We start from the raw sequence: 27,617 nt of genomic DNA on the forward strand, positions 1-27,617 counted from the left end.
GGCCAGCCCTGGCCCCGCCTCCCGCGCTGCTCGCCGTGACCCCGCCTCCCACGCTGCGTGAGAGGCGGGGCCAGGGAGCACGAGGCGGGGCCAGGGAGCAGGAGGCGGGGCCAGGGAGCAGGAGGCGGGGTCCGCCGGCGCTGCGGTAGGCGTGGCCATGTGCCTCCCGCGGCACATGGCCACGCCTCCTGCGGCGCCGGTGGGGGGGGGCGCAATTTCCCCCCTCGCTTTATATATAAATTTATCTCCGGCCGGCCCTGGTTATGATTATGAACTTTTTTCCAGAAAGCATCAACTGACTGTAAATTTCATTATACCCTTTGAAATGGTATCTATCTGATGCTATATACAGTACTCTATTCAAAAATAGTGCTCCATGCTTAACATCCCAGGAAAGAAAATCACATTGATATCTTCTTTCTCTTTTTTCTGTATCTTTTTCCTCCCAGCCTGGTCTCTAACTTTTAAAGGAACAGGAGCAATCTTTCTTTTGCATACCTGCTTGGCTACATTAAAACAATTGAAGGACATTATTGCATTCCGTTGTTTTGAGCAGTAAAGCCCATCAATTTTTCCAGTGTCTCAAAGCTTTGAGATGTCACGTATTTACAAGGTTTTAAAAAAATACATTGTAGTTGTAAGAAAAGTGCTTTGGACAAGCTACATCATCTTTCAAAACACAAAAAAATGGGTTTTGAATGATTTGGTGAATAGCTGTTGTGAAGCTCTTATGTTAGGATTAGTTTTATTAGTAATCTCCAGGTGTTTTTTTCTTAACAGTCTCATGTGTTCAGAGAGTTAGATCGTATTGACATTTCCATGGCAACACGTTGTGACATTTCCGAGGCTGACACGAAGCCTTTAAATTAGCAGGATGGGGTGATCAAGACCAAGTGGAAATCTGTAGGGTTGTCATGAAAAAAGCAATAAATAGATAAATCTAGTTTTTAAAAGTGTGGTGTAGAAAATTTAATTGGATTTGAACAATATTGTCAGTTAAAATTTAAGCTATTTAATGAACAAGTGATGACTTAAGAACAGAACATGTTTTCCACCTCACCTGAACCTTGATTATTCAGCTCAAATGATTATTGATGCTCATTGTTCATCCCTAACATATGCTAAAAGTCTGTGCAAATTGGTATAAATAGGTAACAACATCTAATTACCGGAACCTTTTGAATGTCAGATGCCATCCGTGGCTGTAGGTTACTGAAATTTCATTACAGAACTTCTAGGCTGTAGCATTATGAAGACAGATTTGCTTTAACAGGACTCAAGAGTCTCTTTTTATAATGGCACAATATTTTTGTAGATGACCCACTTGCTTTCATGACTGAAGTAAAGTACAGAATTCATGTAGGACCAGGAGAGATAGGAGAGATACTTGTCCTTGTAGAGTTTACTTATTTCTTATGCATTATCTGGTGAATTCCCATTGGGGAGATAGAGCGGGATATTATTATTATTATTATTATTATTATTATTATTATTATTATTATTATTATTATTAGAGGACATTGGTTCTCTAAAGTAACAAAGCATGAGTTCTATATGTGTGCTTAATCTTTGAGGAGAGATCACTTCTGTCCTGAGTCCAGAAGGCAAATATGTGCAGTGCCTCATACTTCTTCTGTTCCTACTTCTGTGCAATAATCAAAACTCTGCTGAGAAAATGATAAGAGGTTGAGATCAGAAATCAATTCACACTCTACAAATATAGCACTGTGATTCCACTTTGATTACCATTGTTCCATCCTTTAGAATCCTAAGATTTGAACAAGTGGCTTTCCATTTTCTTCCTTATGCACCAAGATTCAACCAACCATGGTTCAAAAATATCTTGGCTTGTGTGTGTGTGTGTGTGTGTGTGGGGGGGGGATCTTAAAAGCAAACCTTTATCTCATGAGGAACTGAACACTATGCTGATTTGTAGATAAACCATGTTTCAGCCTTCCACAATTTTGCATATCCTTAGGTGGTTCGAAGCCCAGTTGGTGTGAGCACCCAACTGGCAAGCCCTTCTCACTGTTTACCTAAGCAGTTCGAAAACAACTGACCTATTGCCAACTGACCAGAAAAACCGCAGATCTCCCTGCTCATGTGCCTTTGAAAATAATGGGAGCTGCAGACATGGAAGCAAATGAAGCTTTTCATAACATGGGAAAGAAGCATTCTCCTTTGGCTAATATCTGAGGATCAACCTGCCATCAAAGGCCTCAGGTCAAACTGGCCAATGTACACCAAGTACAGCAAGAACTTGGGGACTTCCGGTTGGTGTGAGCTGAGGCAGGCTGCGTCGGCAGAGCGCTCCTGCTTTTAACTTTATTTACTTGTTTTCACTAGCCAAGTGTTTTATTGCCCCAGTCTTTTAACAGTCAGGGAATGTGTTTACGTTCCCCTCTGCTCATTTCTCACTACTGGGAACTTGCAACCATACGGCAACAACAAGGCAAAGGACAACTGAAAACAAACTGAAGATCTTCCACTACAATGAATAACACCAGAGATTCTGAAGAGGTACAGTGACTGCCTTTGGAACAAGGGAAAAAAACATGCTGTGGAGGAGTGTCAGGATTGTCTGATAAGTTGAACTTTTTTTTTTTTTTTTAAAAAGTATGGTTTACACAAGAAATAATTATAAGGAGAAAGCCTTGCCTTTACACTCCCTTATAGCGGGGAAGAAACATAGACAATCTAAGATGACTCAATTCTTTCCCCTGGAAAAGACTCAACAGGGACAGCTGGTAGATGAGGAGGAGGAGAATCCAGGGATCACAAGAGTGGGCAATGCTAGTATGCCTGCTGATGAACTGAAGGACTGGCCGATTAACACCAAAGGGCTATCACTAAAGGAGAGTTATATTGTGGATTCAGGAAGTAGGAGAAGCTTGGCGGAGGAGTTGGCGCAAGCCAAGTTTGAAAGTCCCGATGCAACTGTAAAACAACACTGGGACTGGAACCCAACACCAGAAAAGCCCCCAACCTCATTTTCGGAGAAGGGACACTTTAATTCCTTCACACCCAAGAAGTTCTTACAGCAATATTCCCATCTTGATTTACAACAAGGAGAAGAATTGAATGAGGGCTACTCACACCTGGAAGCCAAGTTTAATGCCTTTTCTAATGATTTGCTGGTAATTAAGAAGTATCTACAAGAAAGCACAGGGCTCCTGAGCACACTTGCAAAAATACTTAAAGCTGAAGTTTTGGAAAGCCGGTGCAACTGTGATTCTACTAAGGCAACGCCAGCTGTTATCATTCCTGTTACAACCAGGCAGGACACAGCTTCTCCCTGCCCTAAAGATAAAAGAACTAAACAGACAAAAGCAGATAAAACCAAACGCCTCCAAGTCAACTGTAAGAGCCAGAAAAAAACCATGAACATTAAAGGGAATTGGAAACAAAAAACCATCTGCAAACAAACAGGACGCACCAGGAATTGTAAACGCGGATTAAAGAAACTTTTAACATTAATCCCACCCTCAAGAACTTTGGTAACAAAGAAGAGGGGAAACAAAAAAGGTCTTTCAAAGCGGAGACACGGTACTACCAATGATGGCAAAGTGGTTAGAACCAGAGTAGCCAATCAAGCCCCCCAAAATATTAATGCGGCAACACAAACCTTTTGGGAAACTCAGGTCACCAATATGACAAGAGAGAAGGATGATAGGAACTCAAAGAAAATAGAGAAAGCAGATGGATCTAAATCGCTAATGGCAAACCACCAAAACTGTAGACAAAAGATTAATGACAGAAAACATTATAAAGATAATTGGAACCTGATCCTCATCCCAAACAAGGTGGTGTTTATTAAAGTTCCTAATCCGGGAAAGCTCTCAAGTCTGGATGATCGTAAATCCCATGTGATAAGTCTTATGAATAATGTTTTACCAGGGGGGTTGTATACCACTGATATAGACCAGATTGATTATTTGTATAATGATGCACTCTATGTTGATGCCATAGTCTCCTTTATTGACCTAAATATAGCTAAGAGCTAGGGACTTATTTGCAAAAAAAGGCATCACAATAACAAGATTTTTCCAGAAGATCCTCACTCAAGGAGCCTCAGATGGCACAAGGAAATTGGAGGACCAGCAACCAGCGGTCAAGGGGAGAAGTGGACAGTTGCTGAGCCCCCTTGAGGTCCAAGCTGCCGGGCCCACAATTGAGGGAAAAGGTGCCCCCAGCCAGGGGAACCAGTTTTGCTTGGAGGAACAGTCACTGGTAGAGGCATATGCGAATTTGCCAAGAAAGGAGCAATGGGCTATCCTAGATAGATTACAGGTGCTAAGTGATCACCTAGGGGAAATATACTCAGAAAGGCCATATTTAAATGAAGAAGGACATACCAGCCCAAGGGAATGGAAAAGAACAGCGCAGGATAAGTCAAACTGGCTGGAGATGAGATTTTTGGACCCTGAGGAAAGAGCAGATCCACCCATTAATCACTTCCCACTGACTCCTGAAGTGAAAGTTGTGAAACCGCAAATTATTAATCCATGTGTGGTTTATGACAATGACCTTACTATATGCCCTTGGGATGCTCCTATGGGTACTGAAATAGAGGACAAGGGATCAATTGCCAAAAAAGCATGAAGGCCAGATGGGAGGGCTGAAAAGGTAGGGCCGCACATGAGAATTACACCAGCAAACAGAAATTGTGGTTTGAAACAGACCTCAATCACTCAATTCTTTCCACCTACAGTGCCTGGAAATAAAGAGGATAAGGCAAAAGTCCCTGCAGAGGAAAACTCTATTCATTCACTCAAAAATAGGGTTATCCAGATAGTCAGTCGTCAGAGGACAGGAGGGTTATCAAATCTGACTAAGAGACAGCACAATAAACTAGTAGAACTTAGGCATGCTGAATCACACCCAATTGATTCTGGCTTGAACAACCATATAAAAATGAAAACAGCAAAGGAGCTAAAGATGCTGTCCTGGAATATATCTGGATGGGCCGGAAAACTAGTGGATAAAGAGTTTGTAGAATATTTACAGGAGTTCTCTATTATAATGTTACAGGAAACTTGGGTGGAAGAAACCTCAAATCTTAATTTGCAGGGTTTTAGAAGTTTTGCAGTGCCCATAAGTGGGGGCGCTGCTGTGGGGGCTTAGCAGTTTTTGTTTCAGTCGAGCTAGATGCTGAGTGTCAAATTGTGACTAATAAGTCTAACAATAATATATTAGCTGTAGAGATAAAACTCAAGGATAACCAGGTTTTATTTTGTATTAATGTTTATGTGCCTCCAGTAAATTCAGCATATTCTGCCAAAGAGGTGTGGCGGTTTTTAGATACAGCCTTGGAAGATAGGACCAGTGGCTTGGAAAATACAAACATTGTTTTAGGAGGTGATTTTAATGCGAGGATGGGAAAATCAAATGAGGATCTAGCTCAGCATTTTGGGTTTTATTTAGAAAATCAATTCTCACTTAATAGAAACTCAAGAGATGTGAAATTTAATAAGAATGGGCTGGAACTTTTCTTACTAGCCTATAAACATTTTTAATTAATCATGAATGGCAGCCATCTAGAGGAGTCATCCGGACTATACACTTATCACTCAGTAAGGGGGGGAAGTGTTCTAGATTATTTTATAATCTCACCTGGGTTGTTGCCGGCAGTCAAAACTTTTATAGTGGACATACGTCCGGAAAGTGACCATCACCCCATTAAACTAGTCATAAAAACAGACGTAGAGCAGCACAGAGTGTCAAATAATTATCATCTGGACCTGGTCTCCATGGGACCCAGACGACTCAAGTGGTCGGAGCCCTTGAGCGATAAGGTTATAGACCTACTTAATGGACCTATTCTGGAAACTTGCAGAGAGAAGATACTCAAATGTACTATTGACCCAATAGAGGGTTATCAGCAAATTGTTACCTCCCTTAAACCATACCTGATTCACACAGAACCAACCAAAGTCAACAAGTCCAGTAAGGGAAGCTGGTTCGATGCAGAATGCAGGAGCCATAAAAAAGATCCTATCCCTGGCCATCAGAGCAGCCAACAAAAATGGGACAGAACAAAACTATAAAAGCCTGAGTGAAACCCGTTCACAATATAAAACCCTACTAAAAAGGAAGAAACTTGAATTCAACAGGCAAAATTGGATAAAGCTGGATCTGGCAGTTAGGCAAAAGGATGAGGTCAAATTCTGGAATATGGTGCGTTCAGGGCTAAGGCCCTTGCAACCTCATTTAGACTCTCAAATTGCAGCACCTACATGGGAAACTTATTTTAGAGAAATATTCAGTGACCCAGAGACTGCCAAGGATGTGTCTAGACCCATTGACCCCCCCTGATTGGACACCAGTTTCTCCAGAGAAAATCGAAGGCCTGCTTCAAAAATTAAAAACAGGAAAAGCCCCAGGAGAGGATATGCTACCTCCCGAATTGTTTAGATGTAACATCACCTGATGGGCTCCCATCCTGGCCAGACTGTTTACATATATCAACCAGACAGGAATCATCCCAAATGGGTGGAAAACTAGTATAATTGTCCCTTTATATAAAAAAGGCAATAGGATGGACCCACGCAATTATAGACCTATTAGCCTGTTGGATGTAGTGTCAAAAATCTATGGTAGGTTTCTGTTAAATAAATTACATAGCTGGGCAGAGAAGAATAATATTATTGCAGAAGAACAGGCCGGATTTCGGCAAGGCAGAAGCACAATAGACCAATGTTTTGTGCTTTCACACCTAATCCAAAATAGTCTGAAGAAACCAAAGGGACATGGCATTTGTGGATTTTACCTCAGCTTTTGACTTAATTGACAGACAGCGTTTGTGGGAAAAGTTGGCGAAGACTAATGTGGATAGACGACTGTTGTCATTATTGCATCAGCTATATTCGGGGACAGACCTAAGAGTGAGGTTAGGTCTGTCAGGCAAGCTATCGAGCAACATTGAAACAAAAAGAGGAGTTAGGCAAGGCTGTTTGCTAGCACCTTTTCTGTTTAATTTCTACATAAATAATCTAGTTGCCGAGTTGAGCTCCCCTGACCACTTCCCTCCATTAGGAGGTAGTAGGAAAATCCAAGTCTTGTTGTACGCGGATGACATGGTCCTCCTGTCAACTATGCAAATAGGTCTCAGGAGACTTTTGAGGTCACTAAGTAGAATCTGTGAACAAGAAAAGCTGATGATCAATCACTCTAAAACCAAAGTGATAGTATTTTCCAAAAGGAAGCAAATACATACATGGAAATTGGATGGCCACTCAATAGAGCAGTGTCATAGCTTTAAATACCTGGGCATACACTTCTCATATAATGGGAACTGGAAGAGCCATATAGAGGCAGCCAAATTATCTGCTTGGAGGTCAGTGAAATCAATCCTAGCCTTTGGGAAAACAAAGGGAGGCTCCTTGGTATGTCCCACAGTAAAGATTTTTGCTGTTAAGATTTTACCTCAGCTGTTATACGGAGCAGAAATTTGGGGACAGGGTAATACAAAACAGGTTGAATGTATTCAGAACAAGTTTGCAAGAGCTCTTTTAGCCCTTCCCCCTGGGACCCCAGGTGCCTTGTTAAGGCTTGAATTGGATCTTCCCTCACTTAAGGCCAGAATGCATAAGCTTAACATCTCATACGGGAAGAGACTTCTGGGAATGGAGGATGAGGGTATAACAAAGCAATGCATGATGGAGCAGCATAAGCAAGGAGGGTGGGTTCAATACTGGCAAGCCTTGCTCCATCAGTATTTTGATGGGTCAACAACAACTCTAATGCATCTGGACAAGAAGGCGATCAGAGATAAAATCTTTGAGATGGACGCAGCTGACAACCTGCAGATTAGTAAACAGCAAGGTTTCTCTACCTGGTATCCCCGACTAAAGAGTGACCAATATTGTCAGCAATATCTTCAAGACCTAACGTCGGCAGTCCTGAGGAAAGCATTTACAGCCCTGCGCTTCCAAACAATGCCATCAAACTGGCTAGAGGGAAGATACAGAGGGATCCTCCATGTCCAACGACTTTGCATTTGTGGCACAGGGGAAAAAGAAGATCTAACACACTATCTGCTACACTGCCCCTTGTATAAGGATCCTAGGAAAAATCTCCTGGGAACACACTTGGAAGAAAGGGCAGCATGGCAACAATCTGCTGTGATCTGTGACTTGCTAGCAGATTATTCCAAAAATATAACACTAAAGGTTGCCACATTTGCAATTGCAGCCCAAAAGATCAGAGCTAAAGTAGCAAAATCCATACTCGAGGTCAGAAATGGAAATGGTGATGGTTTGGGATGATACAAATCAGACACTGTCATTGTTATGTTGCTGCTTTCATAATTTTAAAGAGCTAGTTTTAATTTTTGAATAAGTTTTAATGTTTATATTGGAAAGTGTTTATAAAGGTTGTATATTATTGATGTCATGGCCTATGGCTAGTACAATAAACAATTCATTCATTCATACAGCATATCCTTAGGTTCTCTCTGGCATTTGTTTCAGTTGTTTGACATTTTATATGAGGGCAACATTTTAGCTATATATAATGGGAGCATCCATGAATTTTGATATCAATTGGGGGGGGGGGGTCATAGTACCAAATGCCAATGGCTATCCGAGGGTCAAGTTTAATTTGGCCAAAAGGCAAACTCCAGGATCCCATAGATTTTGGAACCATGGCACTCAGAACCTCATCATGTGGAAGTTTTCCTCCCTTTCTACACATTTCTACACACTTCAAAGACGGACTCACACAGAGCTTATCAAACAACGGAGGGCTGCTTTTGGTGGTTGCTTGTGGGATTCCGTCTCTGCAGCGTGTAAAGAATTTCAAAGATGGGCAGTAATAGACTTCACTTCCTGCACTTAAAAATTGGTATTTTCCCTTGTGAAGTGAAGTAGCTGATTTGTCCGATGACTTTTTGATGTTTCACTGTGGATGTTCATGTGGGCAATGCTCCTTCTGCCAATGCTACTTCTGTTTCCATTAGTGGTTTAAAGTGCATTTATTTATTTATTTATTTATTTATTTATTTATTGTATTTATATTCCGCCCTTGTCACCCCGAAGTGGACTCAGGGCGGACTGCAATTCACATATACATGCCAAACATTGAATGCCATTAGACATACAACATATAGACAGACACAGAGGCAATTTAACATTTTCCAGCTTCCGGCTTCATGAGGATATGCTCAATTCCAGCCACAGGGGGAGCTGCTGCTTCATCGTCCACTTGTGACACCAAGTCCTTGATGGTAGTACTTCCTCATTCCTTTCTGCACGCTGCTGGCAGTTTTATGGTGTTGTAAATTAGTTAGACTAGCCTCCCTGCATAAAGCGGTACCTATAATTTTCTACTCAACAGATACAACTGTTTTTCGAGCTGCTTAGGTCAACAACAAGCTAGACTATTAACAGTTGGGAGCTCTTTCCGACCTGGGCTTCGATCTCATTACCTCTCAGTCAGTAGTGATTTATTGCAGCTGGCTACTAACGAGCTATGCCACAGCCTGGTTGCATTTTTAAAAAATGTGCCTGTCTCCTTTAGTGTATGACTTCAGTGGAACAAACCCACGGATTCCAAAAGGAGAGAATGCTTGCCTCCTTTAGTGTAAGTGGATTCAGGGGAATGAAAAGTGAGGTTTTCAAAAGGATGCCTGTTTCAAAAAGTGTGCTGATATCCTTGAAATGGTTGAGCTAGAAAGGGGAGAAGGTGATTCTGTGTGATGGGGGTGAGTACATTTTCTGTCTTCCTTAATGATGGAACCCCATGAAACACCACACAAAGAAGACTATTCCACCCGCTTTTGCCCCCTTGTGGGGTGAAGTCCTCAGTGTGAAATAGTTACACAATGGTGTGGTGTAAATGGTTCCTTGGTGCTATCAGGATGCCATCAAGACTTTCATAGGCACATTTGGGTGGAATATGAAAAAGGGTCTTCTTTGTGTTTGTCCCAAATCCTGGAATTCCTGTCCTAGGATACTAGGCGGGTTTCCTCCTTGCAATCCTTTCACCATCAAGTGAAGACTTCAATTCCAGCAACTGAGTCGATTCCTAAAAAAATGTTTGTTTTACATATAAAGTGCCTTTCTTTTAGTGAGCTGTACTGTTTTTAGTCTATGCTTTTAAATTAATATTTTATATGGTTTTAATTTTATAGACAGATTCATAGTATTTTAATCTTAATGTTTTGTGTGTTTTTACCTCCATATGGTTTTACTGTATTTTAAAAATTCTGCCTTTAGTTTTAGTCTTGGAGAAAAAGCAGGGATATAAATGAAGTGGTTGGTTGACTGCTTACTTGCTTGGATGCATCCCAAGATTTGCTTTTCTTTCCATCTCTTTCCAGGGAGGATGTAGTGCAGGGGTTGTTGTTTCTGCTGTTTTAATTGTATTCATATCATGTCTTTCTTCCAAAATTGGGACTAAAGGCAATTTAAAATAAGTACAATATAGTTAAAAACATGCAAAGTGCAACATTAAATGAAATTAAATTATTCATAATATTATTTAGAAAAACATTTCAATTTTTTTTATAAAAAATCAGTTTAAAAGAATTATGTATAAATGTCAACTTCAGCCAACAAGATGTTCTTAGTCTGCAACTCCTATAATCCATTACTGCTAGCTAATTGTCTTGGGCTAATAGGACCTGTAAGACAAAAAAGGACGGACCATAACTGTCCACACTTTGGTCCTGAATAAGTGTCTGAGAGCATTGATGGGCTGAACAAAGACTAACAATGTAAAGCTTAACTCCACTAGGTGAAGATGACATTTATCAAGAATACTGTTGTCTCAGTGATAGTTGGGCTACTTGTGTTGGAGTTGCACTCTCCTTCAAAAAATGGCTTTGCAGTTTTATTAGTGCACTTCAATCTAGATTGGTTGCATCAAGACTGCTATATTGAGGTTGACTTTGTAAACTCCAGATGTTACAGAAATGTTGCAGTGCAAGTGCTGATCCCAAATAATCTGGTGAAAGAGATTTCCTCCCTTACAATTAAGCTTCCTCACATGGGAGTTAGGGACAATTTTACTATATTTAAGCACTTTTGAGGTTTGCTTCTAAGTGAAGGGGGCAAGTCCATATTCCTGTGAGTAACCATTGCAGTCCTCCAGCTCCACATCATTGCTCATATCTATGCTCAAGAGCAGTGGTTCTTAACCTGTGGGTCCCTAGGTGTTTTGGCCTACAACTCCCAGAAATCCCAGCCAATTTACCAGCTGTTTGGATTTCTGGGAGTTAAAGGTGAAAACATCTGGGGACCCACAGGTTGAGAACCACTGTTCTAGAGGGCTTACTCCCAAGTTAGCAGATATGAAATTAGACTATTAGAGAATAAAAACTTACTGTTAATCAAATGGTAGGTCTGCTTGTTTTGTTTTCGAACGAGACCTTCATAACTGTGGAACCCATAGCTGTTGTTTCACTTATCCATGCCTGGGGGAAATGATCTCTCTAGGTCAATGATTCTCAGCTTGGGGTCCCCAGATGTTTTTGGCTTTCAACTCTTGGAAATCCACTGCTCTAGGTATTTGCCAGTTTTCTCAGAAAATTCTATGATATGCTTTCCCCAGGGGTTAGTATAGAGCAGTGATTATCAAACTTTGCTCCTCCAGATGTTTTGGACTTCAGCTCCCAGAAATCCCAGCCAGCTTACCAGCTGTTAGGAATTGTGGGAGCTGAAGTTCAAAACATCCGGTGGAGCACAGTTTGAGAAACACTGCCATAGAGTCTTGCTGGAGGACCTAGCAAGTTTCTTCTCTAGGAATCTCTTGGTCCTCTGGTGTAGTTCTGTGATATGCTGGAACTAGAAGTCAGGTAATTTAATAGTGTTCAGTCATGTTTGGCTGGGAACAGATCCACAGTGCTTGCAGGGATCTTACTGTATTTTATTTCATATAGCACCATGCATTTAAATGATGGTAATATGATGATGATGAAATGATCACAATAACTCAGCACATATATCTCTTCTGTAAGATTTGACTATTATCTCTGTCTTCAGAGTTGTATGATAACTCCTTGAAAAACAACCCGATTTTAACTACAGTGTTTAAAAGCTCTGGTCTATTATATTCTGGGCAGCACACTACTTGAACTTACGTCAAGGAAATACACAGGATGACAGAGGACAGCATAGCTGCATGGAAATAATGCGAGCCTGATTGTCAAGGGGGAAAGCCAGGATGGAAGGCATACTATATAAAACGAAAGAGGAAAACTTAACCATAGCAGCAATGCCAGCGATTTTCTCAGAAAGGTGGCACCTGATTTTATTTATACAGGCTAACAGTTGTCAACCTTTTCCATTGAGTCATACCAAGGAATAACAATGCCATAAAAACAGATGTTGGCATGACCCAGTGAAGCAGACTCGGTGCTTGGGAAAGGCTTCATGCTTGAGAAATCAATTCACAAATTGTCTCCCTGAGTCTAATTTTTTTTAATCCAAAGTATCTCTAGTTTTATTATACCAAAATGCATGCTTCTGTTATTGATGGTGGCTGTGGTGGTCGAGGGGAAGAAGGAAGAAGAGGAAGGACTGGTGAAGACCTTTTAAACAGATGTCCAACCCTTAAGCAGTTTTCCACATCTGTTGTCCCCAGACATCCAATGAATTCATATCCTCTGCCCTAGCTGTTCCTGGCAAATTTTAAATTCTGGAAAGAAAAAAACGCAATTATGACTAGATTAAAGCTGCAATTCTGTACCAGTTTCCAGTGGGAGAGTAAGGCCTCATCTACACCGACCATTTAATGTAATTCAAAGCTAGCTTCAAATTAATGTACATCAGTGCTCAGGGGTTTGTGTAACCACTATCCAGGCCTCCAACTGGTACCAGGATTTCTCATGTAACCACCTGCACAGCAAAACAAGTTTCTTCAATACTGGTTTGAAAGCAGTAAGTGGCTGGTGTAGATGTGCCCTAAGTCCCACTGAGAACAGTGAAACGGATTTCTGAAAGATTTATTTTTGCGTCACAGTACAATTTATTTATTTATTTATTTACAGTATTTATATTCCGCCTTCTCACCCCGAAGGGGACTCAGGGCGGATCACATTGCACATATAAGGCAAACATTCTATGCCATATTATAGAACAGAGACAGAGACAGACGCAGGCATGGGCGGGCCTCGAACTCATGACCTCTTGGTCAGAGTGATTTCTTGCAGCTGGCTGCTAAGCAGCCTGTGCCACAGCCCGGCCTACAATGTCATACATGCCTTATTTCTTGGGTATGTGGCTATAGCATTTCAGCATAAATGATACCAAATGTAAAGTTCTTTGATCCAATATATATTTTAAACAATATGATCTGATCCTTAAAGCCACAGTGAGCACTGGGGTCAAGTGGCAGCAGGCCCGGCCCAACACGGCACGCTGGCCACGCCCCCGCGTTGGGCGCCACCTTCCCAGGGGCGCTATTGAGTTTGGAAAGGACTGCCCAGCTGAGCTGAAGTCCAGGCTGCTGGGGCTTGCCTCCTGGAGATGCTTTGGAGGGCGCTGGGGCAAAGGAGCCTCGCTGAAGCTCTGGGCGGGCGCCCTTTGGGACAAAGCAGTGCCTCTCTTCCCCCGTTTGGCAGCAGATGAGAGCCAGGTTGGCCTCCTTGGACCTGCTTCGGCTTCCCTCCCCTTTGCCTTTACAGCTGGAGAGCCAGGGCTGCCTGCACATGCAAAATGGAAAGGACACACGAAGTGGGAAAGGCCGGGTGGATCTCTCCTACTTGTTCAGGATGGGCTCCCATTGGCTATTTGGCGCTGTTTCAGCCGATACTGGCCTCCCTCCCTCTCCCTGCCTGGAAGCCACGCCCCCTCCTGTTGCTTTCCTCCATTAGCAGCAGCCAGGCCAGCAACGCGCGCCCTGCGAGGTAGGCTAGAAATTTAGAGCAGGATTTAAAACTGCTTTTTATTTGTGGGTTGTTGTGAGTTTTCCAGGCTGTGTGGCCATGTCGGGAGGCATTGTTTTCTGGCATTTCGCCTATGGGGCAGGCATCCTCGGGGATTGTGAGGTCTGTTGGAAACTAGGCAAGTGGGGTTTATATACCTATAGAAGGTCCAGGGTGAGAGACAGAACTCTTGTCTGCTTGAGGCAAGTGTGAATGTTGGAATTGGCCAGCTTGAATAGCATTGAATAGCATTGCAGCTTCAAAGCCTGGCAGCTTCCTGCTTTTTATTAATTTATTTATATCCCTCTCCTGACATTTCACCCACATTTATGACAGGAAGAGCCAGCTAATACCTCCCAACAAAGGATTCCCCTAGGCATGAAGCAGCCAGCCTTTGAAGCTGCAAGGCTGCAAAGCTATTCATTGCTAATCAATTTGGCCAATGGCAACATTCCCACTTGCCTCCAACAGTTCTTTCTTCTACCCTGGACATCATTCCACAGGTATATATACGCTCCACTTGTCCCCACCCTCCCTGATTGACTTTGCAGCTGCAAGGCCATTCAATGCTAATCAAGGTGGCCAGTTGCAACATTCACACATGCCTCCAACAGACAAGAGTTCTTTCTCCCACACTGGACATTATTCCATACTTATATAAACCATTGAAAATCGGCAAAACCTGGCAACCACCATTAAAACACTTTAAAACCAGGACAGTGAATAAAGAGCAACACAGAGAAAACAGAGGAATTGCAGACAGGCAACAATCAGGGCCAGCTAACACCACCCAACAAAGTATTCCCCCAGGGAGGAATAAGCCAGGCTTTCAGGCTCCAAGGCCATTAAGTGCTTATCAGGGTGACCAATTGACTATGCCACAGCAACTGGCTGGTAGAATCATAAAATGTTAAAATTAGAAGGGACCTTAATGGCCATCACATTCAACCGCATTCTGTCATACAGCAATACACACTTAAAGCATTCCTGAAAGATGACCATCTTTCCCCAAAGATGGAAAGTCCACAACAGTCCCATACAATCAATTCCACTATCACACAGAATACAAACATTATTCCTAATATTTAGGTGCTTCATTTCCTAGTTTTAGGTGAGATTAGGTCATTGTGCCTTCAAGCCATTCCGAACTTATGGCAATCCAATAACAGGGGTTGCTTGGCAAGACTTGTTCAAAGACAGGATGCTGCTGCTTTCCTCAGAGGCTGAGAGAGTGTGACTTACCAAAGGTCACCTAATGGGCTTCCATAGCACAGCAAAGAATTTGAACCCAGGTCTCAAGAGCCATCGTTCAATGCTCAAACCACTACACTGCTGTTTTAGGCTTGATAATGGCCCCTTCTGCACTGCCATATAAAATCTAGATCATCAGCTTTGAACTGGATTATATGGCAGTGTGGACTCAGATAATCCAGTTCAAAACAGGTAATGTGGATTATCTGCTTTGATAATCTTATATGGGAGTGTAGAAGGCCCCTTCTACACTGCCATATAAAATCCAGAACGTCTGCTTTGAACTGGATTATATGGCAGTGTGGACTCAGATAATCCAGTTCAAAACGGGTAATGTGGATTATCTGCTTTGATAATCTTATATGGGAGTGTAGAAGGCCCCTTCTACACTGCCATATAAAATCCAGATCATCTGCTTTGAACTGGATTATATGGCAGTGTGGACTCAGATAATCCAGTTCAAAGCAGATAATGTGGACTATCTGCTTTAATAATCTTATATGGGAATGTAGAAGGTCCCTTCTACACTGCCATATAAAATCCAGATCATCTGCTTTGAACTGGATTATATGGCAGTGTGGACTCAGATAATCCAGTTCAAAGCAGATAATGTGGATTATCTGCTTTGATAATTTTATATGGGAGCAATTGGTGTGTGTGTGTGTGTGGGGGGGGAATTCTGTTCGCCTACTCTTGAAAATTATGTAGAGCCGGCTCTGAGTGGCAGCTGCACCATTGCTTTCATTGGTTTGTAGATAAGCATGCGAGGGATCACTTGCTTTCTTCTCCTTGCTTTCTGGTGTTTTTCTTTAAGTATTCCATCTGGAGCCATAATCCTATGCAAGTGATATTTGCTCTCTGTCTTGTGTTGTGTTGTGTTGTTCAGACCCGAGTCTAAATCCTCTGCATTCTCGGAGAAGCCATTATAACGGCTTTCACTTTCTATATCATCTCAAACATCTGTTCCTATAAACATCTTATGCACAGGAGGCCTTTCTGGTGTTCCTATTAGATTACATACAGTCTTAATCTATTTACAGAAGCTTTTTCTTCACCCTGGAGTTCCTTTCAGAGAGAGCATGCTGATATCTAAAGATGCAAACTACTCCCTGCTTTGGCTGAGTTATTCTGTCTTTCAAAAGACCTGATCTTCTTAGATGTAGCTCCTACTCCATACTCCCAAATAAATGGGCATAGGATTACACACTCTGGGTAAATCTACACTGACCAGCTAAACCAGGCTGATGTGGCATGGCATACACCAGATTGGGTCAGACAGCTAGACACCCCCCCCCCCCGGGCTGCTGCAGAGGCAAGAGGGAATCCAGACCGCCCAACAGTGAACAGTGTTGAATGTTTTTTGCACCACTAGATAGTCACCCTTACCACCACCTCTTCTTATCTGTGTCATTGTGTCTCCAGCCTGACATGAGTCCTACTAGCCAGCTGTCACCTGCAGTGACATCAATTGGGAAGAGGGGGAGGGGAGAAATAATCTATTCCTTTCTCCTTCCCTTCCCCAATCACTGTGTCACTCCATCCAATGTCACAGCAGGCTACAGGGAACCAGTTAAACCCCATATCATGGCTGGAGACTGCTGTGACACAGAGGACAGGAGGGACTATGACCTGTATCCCATGCTCTGAATTCAAGGTACAGAAATAAAATGCACTCAGTTAATTCAGCCTGAGGGAGGGACGGGGAGAAGAGGAGGGTCAGAAGAAGAGGAAGGGTGGTATCTTGACCTGTACTAGGTTGCAGTTGATTCTCCACATTTGTGAGGGTTATGGGCACAGGGCTCCCGCTACCATGGAAAAATTGTGAATATTTTCAGCCTCTCAAACATACATGCTACAGACTCTGCTGCTGTAAAAAAATCTGCCTCACTCCAAGGTTGTCTCCACTGCACCTCTGCTTCCTAGGAAATTAATAGGAGGCCAGTAGTGATGGAACGGTGGCAGCTGCTATTGGGTCACAGTCACCTCCCGGGATTTCTTTTGAGGACATGAGACACCTCTGACCCTTCCCAATTTCAGGCAGGTGCAGGTCTCCCACTCCCTCCACAGTAACCTGTCCAGACCTACCCACCAGTGCCCCATTTCGCAGCATGAGACTGTGGAAGCACTTCAGGAGCCTCACTTGGAGTTGCAGCAGAAGGACCAGGAAACCTGCGTATCCCCAAGTTCAGTTTGGAAGGAAGGACAGGAAAAGTGGCTGGAAAGAAGACAGAAACAGAGGACTGGGGAGCTTGGGCAGGCTCTCTTCCTTGGCTGTCTCATTTCTCCCCTGGATGAACTGAGAGCCTTTCCTTGATCAAGAGAAACATGGCAAGCCAGTTTCCCCCTCTCTCAGCCAAAGGAGGAACGGGCTTCTTTCTCTGGCTGAGAAAAGGAAATTGGTGGGTGAAGGGCAGAAATCTCTTTCTTGGTGGAGAGAAGTGTGGGAATCTAGCTGCATGCACATCTTAGCTTTTGTGTTCTTCCTCATTAGTATCTTTTGCCATTTGGACTGCACTTTGAAGTTGCATGGCCTCAGGTGTCCCGTTCTAATCTGTGGAATGTTAGAGGGTATGGTTGTAGGGATATAAAGTCACATTTTCTCAGCCTCAGAGGAAGGCAACGGCAAACCGTTGCTGAACAATTCTTGCCAAGAAAACCTAGTGATAGGTTTGCCTTAGGGTTGTCATAAGTTGTAAATGACTTGAAGGCATACAACAATAAATATATAGCATGAAAAGATCACATATTCTTTATATTATAGTTATCCCAGTTGTTTGTTAATGGAGTGTGACCATTGTAATTGTCACATTCTATTAAAGTTTTCTTAAGCTTAAATCAAGTTAAAACATTTATCATTTTCATTTGTCATCTCTGTCTGCTTTGGGAATCCAAAAGGCAGTAACCTGGAACAGTAAAGTAACCCCTGTGTCATTACATTTTAGATCTTGTGTTTTAAAAGGCAGACTGTTTGACAGCTCATTCTTCAGTGAAATAAAATATATGTCTTTGAACAGACTCCTTGCAGTGGTGGTCTTTTTCTGTTTTCACAATATGCTTTGCTTGAATGGTTTTTATTGCAACAGTTATATCCTGAGCTAAGTAGTTTTGGCTAAAACATCCTAGTTAAATCACTATGTGTGTGATAACTTGTAGAACTAGGACCAAGCAATATTTAATTGTAGTTAATTTTGTCAAGTCTGAGGATCTTATCTGAGCATTTGTTAGAATGTTTGTTTTCATTTGTGAGCTTTTAATTTCTTTTTATAATGGTTGATGTGGTCAGTGGCCACATTTTCTAGATGTAAGATAGATAAATAATACATTTTGCAGGAACTGACATTTCAGCAATGTTTTAAGAGCCCAAACTTAGAAGCATTGCCCTGCTTGATCCTAATTAATGGCTTTATGAAGAAAAACAAAATATAAACTTGCAGGGAAATCCAGAATATCTCTATTGATAGTTTTTGGAAATTCACTTAAGCAACCTGTTTCAAAATAATAACTCTTGAATTATTTGAGTGACAAACTTGGGGCATAAATCTGTTTCCATTTGTCTCTTTTTTTCTGAGGGAGCATGGAAATGCAGAGAATATTCTCCTCTTGAAAAGCCAAATATAAATCATTGGACAACATAGTAAATGATGCCAGGCTAAATGTATACAGTCTCTTGCTTTAAATAAAAAATAGATCAGCAGTTCAACAAAATCCTAGCCAGTTAAATCATGAATGTCAGCAGGAACTGAATAGAACGCAAATCAACAAAAAATAGAACTCAATGGCATCACATAATGAAAAATATAGGAGTGAATGGCATTAATATCTGTATGCATTTTCCCTTCTTTCATGATTTTGGAACAGCAACTTTATGAGGGCGTAGGGAGGGACAGGAGAACCAGATGAAAAGTTTGCACCCATCTGTTTCCCATCATTAGGGAATACTCCGCCTTATGAACTCATCTGGAAAGTAACAAGGGATTTGACCTGACAGAACTGAGATGCTAGCATGCAGATGAATGACCCAATCCAATATTATAGGCACATTGGACCAATAAAATCTCTTCTTACGGATTACATTGTGCAGGGGACAAAGACAGGAAAAACATTTCTGCATTTAGAGATCAGAATTCTTTCAGTGATTTGGGAATCTTTTGAACAAAGGAAAACACTCTACTTATTCTGAAGTTACAGGATTGGGTTGAAGGTCCAGGATTCAAACCATTGGTTACATACTTGGATTTATATCCCATTTTACAAGTTCAAGATCTCCATCTCACCATTTTATCTTCAAAACAACTGTATGAGGTAGGTCAAATTGAGAAAAAAGTCCAAAAGTCCAATGGTTACTCGTGTGCTCGTGGCTTGGTGGGGACTTAAAGATGGATCTTTCAAGTTCTGCTCCAATGCAGTGCGGCTCCACACCTGGAGGGATTCAGTTCCACAACCCCCTGTTGATGCCAAAAAAATGTGGACAGTAGCATCCCAAATTATTAAATGGAGGCAACATGCATGCGGATGTTTCAATGTATCCATGTGCATAATGCTGCTAATTTGAATATGGGATGTGGTGATCCATAATTTGAAATCATTGATCTGGAGCCCATGGATCAGGAAGACCCTAGTATGCAAACCATTACTACATTTGTCATCCATCTATCCATCCATGCATTGATTTGGTATCCTCCCATAATTCCTCAAAAACATAGGTTCAAAGCAGCTTAAAAATGTAAAACAATTAGCACCAGAGAAGAAAACATACAAAATACTGTTATGAGGTAATTTATCTATCCATAACATTAAAGTTCTTTGGAACATCTATAAAGATAAAGATATAAAGATGCTAAAAGGAAGAGTACTATTTAAATCCTTGTCTTACGAATTTCAAAGCAAATCAGAATTAAAAAAATGTTTTCTGGCCAACAGAAGGATAACAAGGTGGGGTTCTGTCCAGAGGCGGTTCAACCACCAGGCCAAACTAGGCAGTTGCCTGTGGTGCCATCTTGTTGGGGGCGCCATCGAGGCAACTCCTGTCTCCTGCGGCATGCCTCCGCAAGGTATTGAACTGCTTTTTCTGTTGATTTGTTGTAAAACATGATGTTTTAGTGTTTAATTTGTAAAATCTTAATGCAATTTGATGTTTAATAGGCTTTTCCTTAATCCCTCCTTATTATCAAACATTTTAGCTTATCCAACGCTTTTATTTTTCAGTGATTGGTTTGGGGGGGGGGGCGCCAAAATTCTGTTTGCCTACACTTGAAAAATACCTAGGGCCGGCTCTGGTTCTGTCAATCTTCCAAAGAAAGGACTGTCAGGACCTGGAGCAGCCATTTTTCCTATCAAATAGTCCTTTCGGTATTAGCTTTGTCTGGTGTATTATGGCTGAATCATGACACACACACACACTCACACTACATATGTCTGTGAATATCAATGAAAAAGTTTGAATAAGTAAAAACCGATGGCACCTTTAGAGAAGTGAACAGTTTTGGTCCAGTTCTCAGGACTGCCAGATTTCAACGGTCCTCTTATTTAACACTTAGGGCAGTGATTCTCAACCTGTGCGTCCCCAGATGTTTTGGCCTTCCACTCCCAGAAATCCTAACAGTTAGTAAACTGGCTGGAATTTCTGGGAGTTGTAGGCCAAAACATTCGGGGACCCACAGGTTGAGAGCCACTGCCTTAGCGTGTGGGAGGGAAATCTCAGGGGAAGAGTTCTGTTTCAAAATGATGCTCAGCAGGCCCCATCTTAAAGAAGAAAAGGGGGCACCAAAAAGCCCAGTGTGAAGAGGTCCTGTATTCACCAAAGTTACCCAGTAGTTTTTAATAGGACTTTGCAGTCAAATTGGAGTTTGGTCTGCATTTAATAAGCCTTCTTTCCTGTGGTTATGTCATGGTTAATAATTCAACAGCTGCCAGCTAACAGAGAAAAAGTAGTGTCTCTGCATTTTTCCAGTAGATTGGCAAGATGTTATGAAACTTTGGTTTGCTGTATCCACTCAGCAATTCTGAGCCATGTCATCATTACCGTAATTCAGGCCCCACCAAAGTGAAATAAACTTATTAAAAGCAGTTACCAATCAAAATGAATCACTATTGGGAACATTGTTTCATATGTGTATGTGTGTGTAAAGTTTCCATGCTAATCCTTTCTACCCCCACTCCATCCCAGTGGAAAACTTGTTGAGTTATTCAAATGTATTACATAAGCCTGCTTTTAATGTTTTGCTACACTTGGGATTCTTCTGACAAATGGACTATATTGAATATTTGCTAGTGACAGAGAGATGGTAGAAAGAGCGAATGAAGTTAGACATACTTGCTCAAATTTACTCAAGTAGGTCTAACTTTATTATTGGAAGAGTCAAAAGTTGTTAGATTTGATTTCAAGGTTGATCCCATGGTTCTGTGCACTAAGGATATCCCTTGATCTTCTCTTTTTCTTTCCCAAACACATAAATGCATACCAGGGTGCTGAAGTTTCATATTCCAATAAACAGATGTCAGATGATTTCACAATTTGAAAATAAAATTGTTGAAATCAAGTTCCCTTTCCACAGGAAGGAGCAACAGGAGAACTATTGGAAAGAACGAGTTACAAAAAAGGGTACAGACAGACCCTGAGTTACAAACATCCAACTTACACATGACTCCTTGTTACAAACGGGGGTGAGACAATAAGAAGTAAGAGAACATCTACCTCCTGAAAGAGTTATCATGGGAGAAGAGGTCTCTACTGAAGTTTTTTCATCAATCCTTGTTTCCATGACAACCCAAAATGTTCAAAATCCAATTATCACAGGGACAGAAAGTGAGCTGAAGTCTTCTGAACAGGATCACAGACAGCCAAACAAATGTTGGATGGTGTTAACCCTTCCCTATGCTATCCAAAACTAAAAACATTTTTTTGGCTGGAATTACACTGAAAAAAGTTAGTGTTGAGATTTACATACAAATTCATCTTAAGACCAAACCTACACAACTTATCTTGTTCGTAACCCAGGGACTGCCTATCCATCCAAGTTACATTTCTTGAGTAACATAACGGATAAGAGAAGCATGATTTAGTGATATAAAGAGCAGCATTCTCAAGTTTACTTTTGGAAAGTTCCCTCCTCAGGGGAGCAGCAGCAGTGTGCACATGGAAGTCCATTTGTGGAGCCTGGGATGTTGTCATTAGCAATGGAAATATGTTTGTTTATACCTGCTCTTGTTGGCTTTGTGATTGATTAATATGAACATTGTATATGTGCAGTAGAGCTGGGGAGGTATGCTGATATTTATGAATGCTAAAGGTTTCTGTGCTTTGACAGTCTGTTATATAGGTTAACCAAGTTTTTACTTCATTTGTGAGAGCGAGACAGCAATTACAATTTGTGGGTAGACAGCCTAAGCACTCTGATCTGCCCTGTAGGTCCATGGTATTCTTTGCTGCAGATGAGTGAAAAGATTATTTTCAAGAGATAGAGAGAGCAAATGCAACAATCTTAAATGGAAATTAAAACCTTATATTTAATGGCTAAGAGATCGGAATTGCTGAGAGACAGCATTGGTTTCCTCTGTGCTCTTTATCTATATCCACCTATTCATTTTCAAGGGCGACATTGGAGTTTGTATAATAGAAAACAGAAAACATCACTTGTAAATGAATAAATGTTTTGGATACTGTAGGAATTTTTGTGTACTCTTAACAGACTCCGGAAGCCCTGTCTCAAAAGCAATTTTAGCAGCAATTTATTAAAAAGCTGTTTTATTATACAATACACTCAAATTGATAGCTAATGACCAGTCAGCTCTTGGACTCTTCGTGTTATAAGCATCTGGTCCACATAACATATTGTCATTTTAAAATCCGTGTTAGAGTTTGGTGGGTTTGAGATTTAAGATCATATATCTGTACAGGTCGCAGGTTCAAATCCCGGGAGCAGAGTGAGCGCCCGCTGTTAGCTCCAGCTTCTGCCAACCTAGCAGTTCGAAAACATGTCAATGTGATTAGATCAATAGGTACCACTCCGGCGGGAAGGTAACAGCGCTCCATGCAGTCATGCCGGCCACATGACCTTGGAGGTGTCTATGGACAACACCGGCTCTTCGGCTTAAAACTGGAGATGAGCACCAACCCCCAGAGTCAGACATGACTGGACTTAACATCAGGGGAAACCTTTACCTTTACTATCTGTACAAATATACCTGTACTCATGTGACAGTATCCAATATGGAATAAAGGTATGTGTGTATGTGCCCTCACGTTGTATGTTGACTGTGCAGATTTAACAGAAGAGTTTATAAAAAATTTAACAGGTTTATATGACTACAATTTAATGGAGTAGTCCAGATTATGAAGAAGATTTAATAAGAGAACTTCCTATATCCCAGTGGCAGCACAATCCTTTTAAAAGAGCACCCCAATTGCCTAAATTTCTTCTGTTTAGGATCAAAGTAGACATGAAGAGGAATGGAATGTCCTTCCCCAATCAGATTTCCATCAAAGACATGTGCGTCAACAATTACACTTGCAAATGAAGGTGGTTTTTATTTTCCAATGTTTTGAAAAAAGCATACAAAATGCAAAATGCCTAGCCAAAGAAAACCATGCCCTACAACAAAGATATATATATTACACCATTTGCCTTTTCTAAATAAATTGTAAACAGATTAACTATTTAAATTCCTAATCTGAGTCGATTTTTGTGGAGCAAAGAAGTGGGGCAATGATCCTGCCTGCCTACCCTAAATCATGCCCTTGAAAATCCAAAAGTCAAATCAACTTTGAAAATAATATGTATTGGCCAGTAGAGTGCCTTTTTCTTCTTCTTTCTAAGCTATTTTCCCAGTGGAAGGGTTAGCATTGTGATTGTCATTTCCACAGGGTTTTATTTTGGGCATTCTCAGGTCTTGGGTTGGCAGCATGCATGTCTTCGTTAATGGTGTCTGTCCATCTTTTATTTGCCCATCCAAAAATCTGACCCCACCTCCCAGTAGTGCCAGCTGGATAACTAACCAATGGGGAAATGGTCTGCAGTAGTAGGTGGTGTGACGAGCCAGCTGCAGTACAAATGGTCACATCAACCATGAAACTGTCAAAACCATGAATCCCTAATACAGCTAGGGCATCCCCCTCAGGTGACTTCCACCATTGACCCCCAGGGGTAAAAAGAGCCAGTCAGGGCTACCCATCCAAGGATGAGATAGGCTAAAGAAGTTAGTTCCATTACATTTAGCAACCTTAAACATAGGAACACTAACCGGACAAACCCATGAATTGGCAAATGCCTTAAAAAGTTTCAAAGTTGACCTGGCTTGTCTTCAAGAGATAAAATGGAAGGAAAGTCAAGCTAGGGACACTGGTGAAGGATACAAGCTATATTATCATGGCACTAACACAAAGTGCCTTCTATTGCAGTTAATTAAAAGCATGAATAATCTTCATGATTAATTTCTAATTTATGAATTCCAATACTTTAAAACGGATACAACACATGGGGCAAATGAAGGCATCATCTCCCAATTAAAAATATGATGCAGTCCCCCAATTTCTAGCATTGCCAAGAGTGAGACTTTGAAAATCACTCACATCTTTAACTATTCCATTTACTGTGTTTGCACTCCGTGGAGCTTGGACTATCTCTTTCCTTTAGATGTGCAAACTGTCTAAATGCTCAGCTGAAGTTCTAAGTTACTGCAATGCTAGAAATGCGGGGACTGAAGGAAAAGACATCCTAAAGACAGCCAAGCCTCCCTAACTATGTCCCTGTTCTGATGGAATTTGATGGCCAAAGAAACATCAAGTATAATGACTGATACTCCAAATCTTTCTCCCTCCACACCCTTTTCTTCATCATTGCTCCCCACCTGTAAAAATATATTTCTGCACCCCTGTGTACAAATAAGAATACACAGTCAAACTAGGTGTCTTTCCAGCAAATGGAAAAGGTCAGAGCAATAAGTCAAAAACAAACTGTTGGGCCTCAGGGCAAGCAGTCACCTCCTGCTGTAGCAGGGGAAGTGTTGGCAGGTGATTAGATAAGAAGTTTAAATCTAAAGGAGAATAAAAACCTTTATTTTGGGGTCTATGAGAGGAAGTGAAAAATCTGCTGCTACAACAAAGGTCAGCCAAGGTAACATGGAAGGAGGCCTAGCCATGTGCTGGAATTGTGTTAAAAGTCAAGCCAGAGTTTGGAATTTTCCTTGCTTGAAAACACATTGCCAAAAAAATAGTGTAGCACAGATGTTGTAGAATAGATACTGACTCATTAGGAAAGGAAACAATCACATATGTTGTTGCTGAACAAAATGCAGTCAATGTAATGTTTTTGGTTCCTTGATGCACTGTACTTTTAAAAAATTGTCTTCACTATTTTCATTTTGGATGGCTACCTCCCCAATCTAGTCCAAGATGTACACCACAGTCTTGCTTCTTCTACACCAAAAACATTATGGTAACACAATTAAAATTTATTATTACATTCAGAAACAAATGTCTGTTAATAGACAAGCTAAGCTTATCATTGGGAAAATCAGGTCTTGAATCTGTGATTTAACCTAGAGGGCTACCACAGAATTTGTATGGTGAAGCATTGAAAGCCCTTTCAGGCACAGAAGCATTCTAGACTTTAAAAAAATCTTCACCTACCAACAGAGGAACAACATGGAAGCAGTCAATGTAGCCTCTCCAGGAGGGGGATTTCAGAGTTTGGGGGCAGTCACCGAGAAACCTCCACCCCTTTTACCCATTTTATAGGAGTTGTTACAAATGGCATTTATGACATGAAGTTACAATATCCAATGAATTTCATGACACTGTCATTTCCCTTTCACTAGAAAAAGCAAATATATATTATGGAAAGTTCCAGTTGCAGAAGTTGATAGAGAACAAAGGACTCCGTCTTCCACTGCTTCTGTCTCCTCTTCCTTTCTCCTCTAAAGACTAGCAGCACAACCCACCAAGCATTGTCTGATCCCCCTAAACGAGTGGGAATTATGCAGCAGCAGCATTCAGAAGTCTCCAGTGTAAATATTTACTTCTCATGATTGCAGAGAAAATGCAAAGAAAAACAGTTACTGGAAGGTTTTTAAAAAGAGCATAATTTTAATGGTTTTTAACTATAACCATTTTTTACACTTCTGGCATTAGAAATGCAATTTTGTTCCAGTATTATTTGCAAAACATGAAGCACGTGATACTTGTTTTCTTACTATATTAATTGAAGAAAGATTTAATCCAGACATGAAACAATCTGTTTTAACCTTTAGATTTGCAGAAAATTCCTTCCTGACTGTCATACTGGTGAGAATTTGTGTTGTGTTCTCATGTTTCTTATAGAGATTTCAATATAGGTGTTGCAAAATCATTGCATTGCATGGCTTTTCGGATGTCCTTCCATGTTTTGTCAGATTTAGCCTGTAGTAATGTTTTCTAACTCATCCACTTTTGCTATAATGTACATTCAAACTGATGCCAACTTAAGGTGATCTTATCATAAAGTTGTCTTGGCAAGATTTATTTAAAATCCCCAGAGGTTTGTCATTGCCCTTCTCTCAAACTGAAAGTCTGACTCAAGGTTATCCACTTGATTTCCATGACGAGTAGGGATTTGTTCTCCTTGTTCTCCCAAAGTCCTACTCCATTCAGACCAAGTACCTCAAATTGATCCTCATCCACTTTAGATATGCAAAACCACTACATAATACTGGCTCACTTGGAGTTAATTTGAAGTACAAATATGCCTATAGAGTATATGCCTTCAAGGCACCTGTGAACCTATGGCAACCAAATAAATTTTATAGGGTTTTCTTAGGCCCCATCTACACTGCCATATAAAATCCAGATTATCTGATTTGAAGTGGATTATATAGCAGTGAAGACTCACATAATCCAGTTCAAAGCAGATAATGTGGATTATCTGTTTTGATAATCTGGATTATATGGCAGTGTAAAAGGTACTTCAGTTAACAAATACTCAGAGGTGGTTTCCATTTCCTTCTTTTGAAATTGCAATCTACGTACCTCTCTTCCAAGTACAAACCAGGCCTCATGTTTTAGAAACATTCTAGCTATGGGGAACAGCATTGTTGCAGAATAGAAAGTGTCGGGTGGAACGTCTGTTTCAATTCCACTGTCACTTTATTTAGAGTAAAGCAGAACTCTCAAGATTTCTAAGGTGGAACTGCTCTTCATATGTAATAGTACAGCTGAATACTTGACTTGTTTGAAAAACAAAACTCAGCTATCTGAGCCCACTGGGAAAACCATTGTCTTGATGACATATAAGAGGTATAAACAATTTTTGTTTTCTTCTTATGCTGCCAGTTTTTGGAGGTCTGGAGATTTGTGGCCTTTTTATATAAGCTGTTGATATAGAAACACAGAGCTTGGATGAATATTATGTAGTGCATGTTGATAATACGATTCCCAATGTGATCTCAGCCTAGAATCCAAAACCAATTAACTTTTCTAGATGTTTGCTGTCACTTTCATGCTCCTTTTTTTTTTTTACTAACTTGA

The 27,617-nt window shown here is 41.0% G+C and overlaps 1 protein-coding gene and 1 long non-coding RNA gene across 5 annotated transcripts in view; both read left to right on the forward strand.

Moving 5' to 3' along the window:
* Positions 1-27,617, forward strand: part of adamts2 (ADAM metallopeptidase with thrombospondin type 1 motif 2) — a 416,207-nt gene that overhangs the window by 268,533 nt on the left and 120,057 nt on the right. The window lies entirely within an intron of this gene.
* LOC103277896 (uncharacterized) lies at positions 117-26,796 on the forward strand. The gene is made up of 3 exons (XR_010002725.1): positions 117-1,978; positions 8,449-13,849; positions 19,301-26,796. It is a non-coding gene; the product is annotated as an uncharacterized LOC103277896 (long non-coding RNA).

This window comes from Anolis carolinensis, chromosome 2 (genome assembly GCF_035594765.1).
Source record: "Anolis carolinensis isolate JA03-04 chromosome 2, rAnoCar3.1.pri, whole genome shotgun sequence".
Taxonomy (NCBI): domain Eukaryota; kingdom Metazoa; phylum Chordata; class Lepidosauria; order Squamata; family Dactyloidae; genus Anolis; species Anolis carolinensis.